The sequence below is a fragment of the Gigantopelta aegis genome, chromosome 13, assembly GCF_016097555.1.
Source record: "Gigantopelta aegis isolate Gae_Host chromosome 13, Gae_host_genome, whole genome shotgun sequence".
In the NCBI taxonomy this organism is placed as follows: domain Eukaryota; kingdom Metazoa; phylum Mollusca; class Gastropoda; order Neomphalida; family Peltospiridae; genus Gigantopelta; species Gigantopelta aegis.
This window is the reverse complement of record NC_054711.1, coordinates 2,297,975-2,307,764: the sequence shown is the minus strand read 5'-3', so window position 1 is coordinate 2,307,764 and position 9,790 is coordinate 2,297,975. Positions and strand designations below refer to the sequence as shown.

Below are 9,790 nucleotides of genomic sequence, written 5' to 3'. Positions count from 1 at the left end.
TCATTATCTACGGAACATAATATAGCGCACAGCGGTGTACCACGCACAAACAAGTAGAAAACACTGTGCACGCGGTACATCGATTTGTAGACGTTATTAACTTAACAGAGGCGGATCCAAAGAGGGGGGGGGGGGGGGGGGGGCAAGTCACTCACCCCCCATAAATATATCCAATTGCCTCTATTTTTTTCTGGCTTTAAGAATTCATTAGGTTGCCTTTTTCACGAGTTATTCCATGTATCCTTTCTTAGATAGAAAGACAGACAGACAGATATACAGACAGACAGATAGATAGATAGATAGATAGATAGATAGATAGATAGATAGATAGATAGATAGACAGATAGATAGATATACATATTGACATATAGACAGACATATAGATGTACAGACATATGTATCCTTTCTTGGATAGAAAGACAGACAGACCAACAGACAGACAGACAGACAGATAGACAGATATATATATATATATATATATATATATATATATATATAGATATATAGATAGATATATAGATATATAGATAGATAGTAAGATAGATAGATAGATAGTAAGATATATAAATAGATAGATAGATAGATAGATAGATAGATAGATAGATAGATAGATAGATAGATAGATAGATAGATAGATAGGTAGGTAGAGAGACAGACAGACAGACAGACAGACAGATAGATAGCTAAACGGACAGACAGAAGATAGATACTAATCAATTTAAGTTTTGTCATCTCCTGTTTAATGCATTTTAGAAATTCATTAAACATAAAAAAAACACCCGAAAAAACAAAACCATTTGAACACCTAACACATGCGTCTCCACCCACTCTTACATCGATTACATTCAAACGTTTATGGCAAATAGCGAAATTTACAAATAATTGATATCACTTGGTAAAGATGATATGCATAGAGCACACGACCCCTCACCCACAAACACACACATTCCGTATTGAATGAGTTTTACAGGATTTCAGAACTCGCCGTCAAAAAACAGAAAGAAAACATTAACGCGAATGATTAACTGCTCAGGTCCGTAAGAACGATAACTGGGAGGGGTACAATCCATTATTCCACTCACAATATTAGTTGTAATCTATGTAAACATAAGTAGTGTAGCGATTCTTGTGCAACCCTGTACAGCTATTTGGCAGTAATGCTAATAGGAATAACAGGAATGAATGAATGTTTAACGACACCCCAGCACGACAAATACATTGGCTATTCGGTATCAAACTGTAGTAAATGTACAACAGCTAATATGAATAAATATTGTTATTCAGATTCGGGCATTTTCGTTTAATTCAGCCTGCCCCCCACCTCCCCTTCCCCCTAGAAAAATAACAATCAGTTATGGCATTCAGATTTTGTGTTTCATGACAAAATGTTATAGCTTCGATTATAGTAAAAAGAACTTGATGAATATGTCGCAGTTATTTACTGTGCATTATATGTTTATTTTCATTCTCAGCAATTCTAGAATGAAAGAAAGGCGTTAATTTGTAACAGCTCCAGGCGCGGATCGCTTAAGAATTGCACGCTCATACAGCCAGAACAAGAATCGTGTGAACATGGAATTACTGAAGACATTATATTGATGACATTAGAATGAGAAAAAAAACCTAACATAGGTGAATATACAACAAATAGCAAATATATTGCCCAGAGTGGCCAGCCATAGTAAAAGGTTTGACACTAAAGGAGACCTCTTAAAGGGACTAGCCTCAGTTTGACACTAAAGGAGACCTCTTAAAGGGACTATCCTCGGTTTAAGACTAAAGGAGACCTCTTAAAGGGACTATCCTCGGTTTCAGACTAAAGGAGACCTCTTAAAGGGACTATCCTCAGTTTGACACTGAAGGAGACCTCTTAAAGGGACTAGCCTCGGTTTGACACTAAAGGAGACCCCTTAAAGGGACTAGCCTCGGTTTGAGACTAAAGGAGACCTCTTAAAGGGACTAGCCTCGGTTTGAGACTAAAGGAGACCTCTTAAAGGGACTAGCCTCAGTTTGACACTAAAGGAGACCTACTAAAGGAGACCTCTTAAAGGGACTAGCCTCGGTTTGACACTAAAGGAGACCCCTTAAAGGGACTAGCCTCGGTTTGAGACTAAAGGAGACCTCTTAAAGGGACTAGCCTCGGTTTGAGACTAAAGGAGACCTCTTAAAGGGACTAGCCTCAGTTTGACACTAAAGGAGACCTACTAAAGGAGACCTCTTAAAGGGACTAGCCTCGGTTTGACACTAAAGGAGACCTCTTAAAGGGACTATCCTCGGTTTAAGACTAAAGGAGACCTCTTAAAGGGACTAGCCTCAGTTTGACACTAAAGACCTCTTAAAGGGACTAGCCTCAGTTTGACACTAAAGGAGACCTCTTAAAGGGACTATCCTCGGTTTGAGACTAAAAGAAAACTCTTAAAGGGACTAACCTCAGTTTGAGACTAAAGGAGACCCCTTAAAGGGACTATCCTCGGTTTGACACTAAAGGAGACCTCTTAAAGGGACTAGCCTCTGAGACTGAAGGAGACCTCTTAAAGGCACTATCCTCGGTTTGAGACAAAAGGAGACCTCTTAAAGGGACTAGCCTCGGTTTGAGACTAAAGGAGACCCCTTAAAGGGACTATCCTCAGTTTGACACTAAAGGAGACCTCTTAAAGGGACTATCCTCGGTTTGAGACTAAAGGAAACCTCTTAAAGGGACTAACCTCAGTTTGACACTAAAGATGACCTCTTAAAGGGACTATCCTCGGTTTGACACTAAAGGAGACCTCTTAAAGGGACTATCCTCGGTTTGAGACTAAAGGAAACCTCTTAAAGGGACTAACCTCAGTTTGACACTAAAGGAGACCTCTTAAAGGGACTATCCTCGGTTTGACACTAAAGATGACCTCTTAAAGGGACTATCCTCGGTTTGAGACTAAAGGAGACCTCTTAAAGGGACTAACCTCAGTTTGACACTAAAGGAGACCTCTTAAAGGGACTATCCTCGGTTTGACACTAAAGATGACCTCTTAAAGGGACTATCCTCGGTTTAAGACTAAAGGAGACCTCTTAAAGGGACTAGCCTCAGTTTGACACTAAAGACCTCTTAAAGGGACTAGCCTCAGTTTGACACTAAAGGAGACCTCTTAAAGGGACTATCCTCGGTTTGAGACTAAAAGATAACTCTTAAAGGGACTAACCTCAGTTTGAGACTCTTAAAGGGACTAACCTCGGTTTGACACTGAGACCTCTTAAAGGGACTAGCCTCTGAGACTGAAGGAGACCTCTTAAAGGGACTATCCTCGGTTTGAGACAAAAGGAGACCTCTTAAAGGGACTATCCTCGGTTTGAGACTAAAGGAGACCCCTTAAAGGGACTATCCTCAGTTTGACACTAAAGGAGACCTCTTAAAGGGACTATCCTCGGTTTGAGACTAAAGGAGACCTCTTAAAGGGACTATCCTCGGTTTGACACTAAAGGAGACCTCTTAAAGGGACTATCCTCGGTTTGACACTAAAGGAGACCTCTTAAAGGGACTATCCTCGGTTTGAGACTAAAGGAGACCTCTTAAAGGGACTAACCTCGGTTTGACACTAAAGAGACCTCTTAAAGGGACTATCCTCCTCTTAAAGGGACTATCCTCGGTTTGAGACTAAAGGAGACCTCTTAAAGGGACTAACCTCAGTTTGACACTAAAGGAGACCTCTTAAAGGGACTATCCTCGGTTTGACACTAACGATGACCTCTTAAAGGGACTATCCTCGGTTTGACACTAAAGATGACCTCTTAAAGGGACTAACCTCAGTTTGACACTAAAGGAGACCCCTTAAAGGGACTATCCTCGGTTTGAGACTAAAGGAAACCTCTTAAAGGGGCTAGCCTCGGTTTGACACTAAAAATGACCTCTTAAAGGGACTATCCTCGGTTTGCTGCTATTGTAGGCTTGCATGCTATTTACGACTAACAATTAGTTTGTTTTGTTTAACGACACGACTAGAGTACATTGATTTTATTAATCATTGGCTACTGGATGTGAACCGTCTGGTAATGTTGACATATAGTCTTAAGAAAGCAAACCCGCTACATTTGTCCATTAGTAGCAAGGGATCTTTTATATGTACCATCCCACAGACATGATAGCACATACCACAGCCTTTAATTGAAGCAGTTGGAACGAGAAATAGCCCAATGGATCCACTGTTGGGGATCGATCCTAGACCAACCGCGCATCATGCGGACTCTTTACCACTCGGCAACGTCCCGCCCCTTACGACTAGCTGAGCTGTTGTGATGACTAAAGCTTAGAATCACAGTGTCCGTATACACAAAGTCGACTTAAAGATTGTAGTACCACAAATCAGATTTTACCTTTCAATAAAGAAAGAAAGAAAGAAATGGTTTATTTAACGACGCACTCAATACATTTTATTTACGGTTATATGGCGTCAGACATATGGTTAAGGACCACACAGATTTTGAGAGGAAACCCGCTGTCGCCACTACATGGGCTACTCTTTCCGATTAGCAGCAAGGGATCTTTTATTTGCGCTTCCCACAGGCAGGATAGCACAAACCATGGCCTTTGTTGAACCAGTTCAAGTGGTTTACACCTACGCATTGAGCCTTGCGGAGCACTCACTCAGGGTTTGGAGTCGGTATCTGGATTAAAAGTCCCATGCCTCGACTGGGATCCGAACCCAGTACCTACCAGCCTGTAGATCGATGGTTTAACCATGACGCCACCGAGGCCGGTCATTACCTTTCAATAAATTCGTACGTTCGACTAAAATATAGACAAGAGAAATGAATTTAACAATGACTTTAGCACATGACCTCAAACCCATTGGATTAACATACACTGGTATTCTAAACAAGAAAACAGATTTAATATATTTATTGTAGTCGCCAAAAACAGGGACGTACCCTCGTGGTGGGGAGGGGGTCAACTCTTTTCTTTCTTTTTTTTACTCCAGAAAATAGCATACATAATTTATGTCAGGGTTTAATTTGTATAGTGTTTCATTTGGCTGTAAACTCTGGAAAATCTCTTTAACGACTACACATATATACATTAAATAAAGGTTCTTGTTTACAGTAAGCAGGGCCGTACCCTCCGAGGGGGCGGGGAGGTGGACAGCTGTCCCTCCTGAAAATGTTATTTGTTTTGTTTTGTTTTTTGTTTGTTTGTTTTTGTGGGGGTTTTTTGTTTGTTTTTTTAATCAAGAAAATAGCATAGCATAGATACATTTTTATAGTATGTCTCATTCCCTGTATTTCCTATGTCACAAGCTCAGGTAATATTCTAGAGGTTATAATATTTATATACGGAATTTCTGAAACGGGGAGAGTATCTTCAAGTTGAAGTAGAGAAGTGGAAACGCCTGGGGCCTAATTCACAAAGCTCTCTTAGGCTCTGCTAGACAACAAAGCATCCTCTTTGTAAGTCTTTTAGAATTGCACTGCGAGATCGCAAAGTTGGCCCTGTTCCATCATACTCCAGCAGAGTCCAGACCAGCGGATGGTTGTACTAAGTCTGGCATAAAGATTATTTCCCAGCAATTCACCGAATTCTGGTGACATTCCTCGCTACTCCTGGTGGCAGTGCGGCATGTGAAAGGTCCTTTTTTAGCACTACGGCGCCTGAAAGTGTGGACCAGAGGAAGTATGGCCCAGGATCAACTTAGTGGACTGGCTATGTTTCTTTGCCATCGGAACACACCATACATTGCTTGCCCAGAACACAAACTTAAGACATGACAACTCAAGACGCGACAACTCAAGATGTGACAAATAATTCTTGGTTTATAAAACCCTACAAGATACATAAAATCACAGTTTGAAAATGGCTAACTTTGCAAGTCATCTTAAATAAGAAAACAAAACAGAAAAGCCTCAGGTTATAATACTCAAATAATCATTAAAATAGTTGAAAATTATTGTTTGAAAATAGCTAATTTTGCAATTCAGATGCCAAGAAATCATGTTTAAGGCCTTTCAAAAAATGTTTTCTCGGGGGGGGGTGGGGGTGGGGTGGGCATACCCAATGCCCCCTAGCCTTCTTGGACGCTACGCTTCACAAATTATTCATAAAAAATAGCCCCCCCCCCCCCCCCCCTCCCCCACAAACACACATCAACCTTAGGATTTTGGTCAGGGTATGGCCCTGGTAAGCATATCAGTGACTTTATATCTGAAGACAGCAAATTCGAGACAGTCTATTTAATATTCTAAGACAGATCAGAGACGAGAGAGGGACATCAGAGGTGTACTCAGGAGGCAGAACGCTTGCGATCCCTTCGCCAGACTGGTTTTTGCGCCCAACGTTAAATGAATGTGATTATATAGTATATTAATAAAACCAGTCAAATTACCCGCGCGTGCTGGCGCTACTGAACACGCCAATAGACCAAGAACAACTATATTTTTGTTTAATTTTGTTTTGTTTTTGTTTTGTTTTGTGGCGTTGGGGGGGGGGGGGGGGGGGGGGGGGGGTTATAGATATAAAATGGCGTTTTCTTGGATTTTGATAACCATTTCAAGTATAATTTAAGTGGTTAAGACATCATAATTGATATCAAAAAGAATGTGTTTTAACTTATTAAAACATATATATGTCAGCAATGTTAAAATAAGAACAAGCCTCCATACATTGGGATCTTTCGGGTCCACCGATATAATACAGCGATCGGATAACAATATTGTATCTGGAACACATGTCGACCGGTGTGCGGGGATTTTAGCAGGTGGGTGGGGGTGGATCTAAACTGTGGCGAGCGAACTTTAGAGAAGGGTCCAGACATATTTCACGGGAAAATGTATTGAAAAAAATAGAGAATTTGCTGGAGCCGAGAGGGGTTTCGACCCCCGAAACCCTACTCCCTGCATACGCGCCTAAAATGGATCATATTTCACTTTAAAATATAGAAACAAAATTGAAAATCTCATTATGCTTATGATTATTAATAATTGTATTAATAATTGTATTATTATTATTATTGTGATTATGAATATTATTATTAGTTAAATATTTAATAAAAATATATTTTAAAAACCCACCGCTGAAAATCTTAAGTTCAAATGCAAAAAAGGAATAAACTTTAAAATAAAATTATAAAATAAAATAATAATACAAATATAAAACAAAAATTCAACAGCTCCAAATCCTTGAACCAAAGCCCTAAACAAATACATTATATATATTATTACAACATTTTTCATTAATAATTATTGTTTTAAATATTTTCAATTTGAGTTCGTCAACCCACACCTATTCCTCACTCTCTATGTAAAATGTAAAAAGAAGAAAGAAAAAAAAAAATCTTACCTTTTTCTTTTCTTTTTTCAGATATCCACAAAACTTCCGTCGTAAAAATGTCAGTTTTCCAAACTTAAAGGCCGGTTGTGCGAATCATGAATGACTTTATAGCTGTGACAACTCGGCGACTTTAGCCCACGCCTACACCCCGAAATACCAGACGCGCCGATTTCACGGGGCAGGTTTTACGGTGGGGTCACGTGACCGTGAGAGAAAAATACGACGCGCGCACTCGCAATCGATTATCGTCTGCTCCCACGAGCATTGTTCGTCAGGAAATCAGCGATGGTGGAAAACATAACAAATTAGATGCCAGTTTTGTTGCTGGCTTTTTGTGGTCGGTGTTGGGGTATGTGGCGGACGATGTAAGCGAATCAGAACGGAGAAATAACCGCGTTTCCGAGTATTAACACGAGAGATCGGACAGGATTTGAAAACCCGTCGCGGATTGATTTTTAGGTTAGCGGAGGATTAAATCTTCCCATAATGCAAGCGTGGGGAACAGATTCGAAGAGGCGTCGACGTAATTCACACATTTTCTCACAAATACTTCTAATTTCTACCGTGAAGTGGACACTACTGTTAAAATGGTGTTCGTTATTAGGGGGTGGGGTACATTGGGAAAACAGGTAGAGGGTGGGGTTCTGTAGAGACCCCTTTAAGAGGCTAGCTCTCAGTGGTTAGGCTAGAAAATTTCGTAAAATTATTGAATAAAAAAGAAAAATCTATAGCCATTTTCTAACAAAATATCAATTATTACTCAAGTTTTATTCGCCAAACTAAAATAAAATTCACCATTTATTTTTAAAATTCGGAATTGGCGAGTGCCCCAAGACTAGAAAACTGAATATTTGTCAGGGCAAAGACTGATTTTTGTTTTACGACAAATTCTTCTAAAACTTTAAAATAATCTGACGTACTAACCTCCACTGGTTATGTTAAGCTGGTTATGTTAAGCTGGGTATGACCCTGGAAATGAAGACACCCACACAAATCCTTTCCGATCCGTCTATCCAGTAAAGTGCCATCTCGCGCGTGTACCTGTTCAAAGCAGTATACGACTACTTATTACATGGCAACATAGCCCGAGTACTCAGAGCGTAAGAATGAATGAATGTTTAAATAACAATCCAGCACAAAAATACACATCGGCTATTGGGTGACCCGACCGTATGAGAGAAAGATGGATATTTGGACCGTATGAGAGCAAGACGGACATTTGGACCGTATGAGAGCAAGACGGATATTTGGACCGTATGAGAGAAAGATGGATATTTGGACCGTATGAGAGCAAGGCGGATATTTGGACCGTATGAGAGCAAGACGGATATTTGGACCGTATGAGAGAAAGATGGATATTTGGACCGTATGAGAGCAAGACGGATATTTGGACCGTATGAGAGAAAGATGGATATTTGGACCGTATGAGAGCAAGGCGGATATTTGGACCGTATGAGAGCAAGACGGATATTTGGACCGTATTGGATACCGTATGAGAGCAAGACGGATATTTGGACCGTATGAGAGAAAGATGGATATTTGGACCGTATGAGAGCAAGACGGACATTTGGACCGTACGAGAACATGACGGACATTTGGACCGTATGAGAGCAAGACGGACATTTGGACCGTAAGAAGTAAAAAAATAAAGTTTGTTTTATTTAACGACGCCACTAGAGCACATTGATTTTTTATCTTATCATCGGCTATTGGACGTCAAACATATGGTCATTTTGACACTGTTTTGAAGAGGAAACCCGCTGTCGCCACATAGGCTACTCTTTTTTCGACAGGCAGCAAGGGATCTTTTATTTGCGCTTCCCACAGGCAGGATAGCACAAACCATGGCCTTTGTTGAACCAGTTATGGATCACTGGTCGGTGCAAGTTGTTTACACCTAACCATTAAGCCTTGCGGAGCACTCACTCAGGGTTTGGAGTCGGTATCTGGATTAAAAATCCCATGCTTCGACTGGGATCCGAACCCAGTACCTACCAGCCTGTAGTCCGATGGCGTAACCACTGCGCCACCGAGGCCGGTGGACCGTAAGAGAACAAGACGGACATTTGGACCGTATCATACCTTCAGAGTTTGAAGCCAGTACCCCATACACCCACCCCCACTTCTAAGGCCTATGACATTAAATTAACAAACATACAGAGATATGGGGGGGGGGGGGGGGATGTTTATGGATGATGGTGCTTTTTCTTTCTTCCTTTTTTCCCAAATACAAATTTGAGAGCTTTTTTCATATATAGAACTCATTATTTCTTTAAATAGCAATCTTTATGTTAGTTTAAATAAGTTAGGTTTTTGGGGTTTTTTTTTAAGTGACCCATCAATTCCCCACCCCAAACGATTTCATAATTTGTGCCATGTTGTTGCTGTTGATTTCAGCGTCGTGTTAAATGCTTTGTTGTGATTTCTGCTTATAAAATACCTCGGCTAAGAATGCCGACTTCACCACAGTATACTCCATTTACTCCATTTATT

The 9,790-nt window shown here is 40.4% G+C and overlaps 1 protein-coding gene across 1 annotated transcript in view; it reads right to left on the bottom strand.

The window, feature by feature from the left end:
- Positions 1 to 7,581, bottom strand: part of LOC121387074 — a 54,215-nt gene extending 46,634 nt beyond the window's left edge. Inside the window, exon 1 of the mRNA XM_041518082.1 lies at positions 7,307 to 7,581. The gene's annotated coding sequence lies outside the window, so the exon portion shown is untranslated. The remainder of the gene's footprint in view (positions 1 to 7,306) is intronic.
- Between the last annotated feature and the right edge of the window lie 2,209 nt (positions 7,582 to 9,790).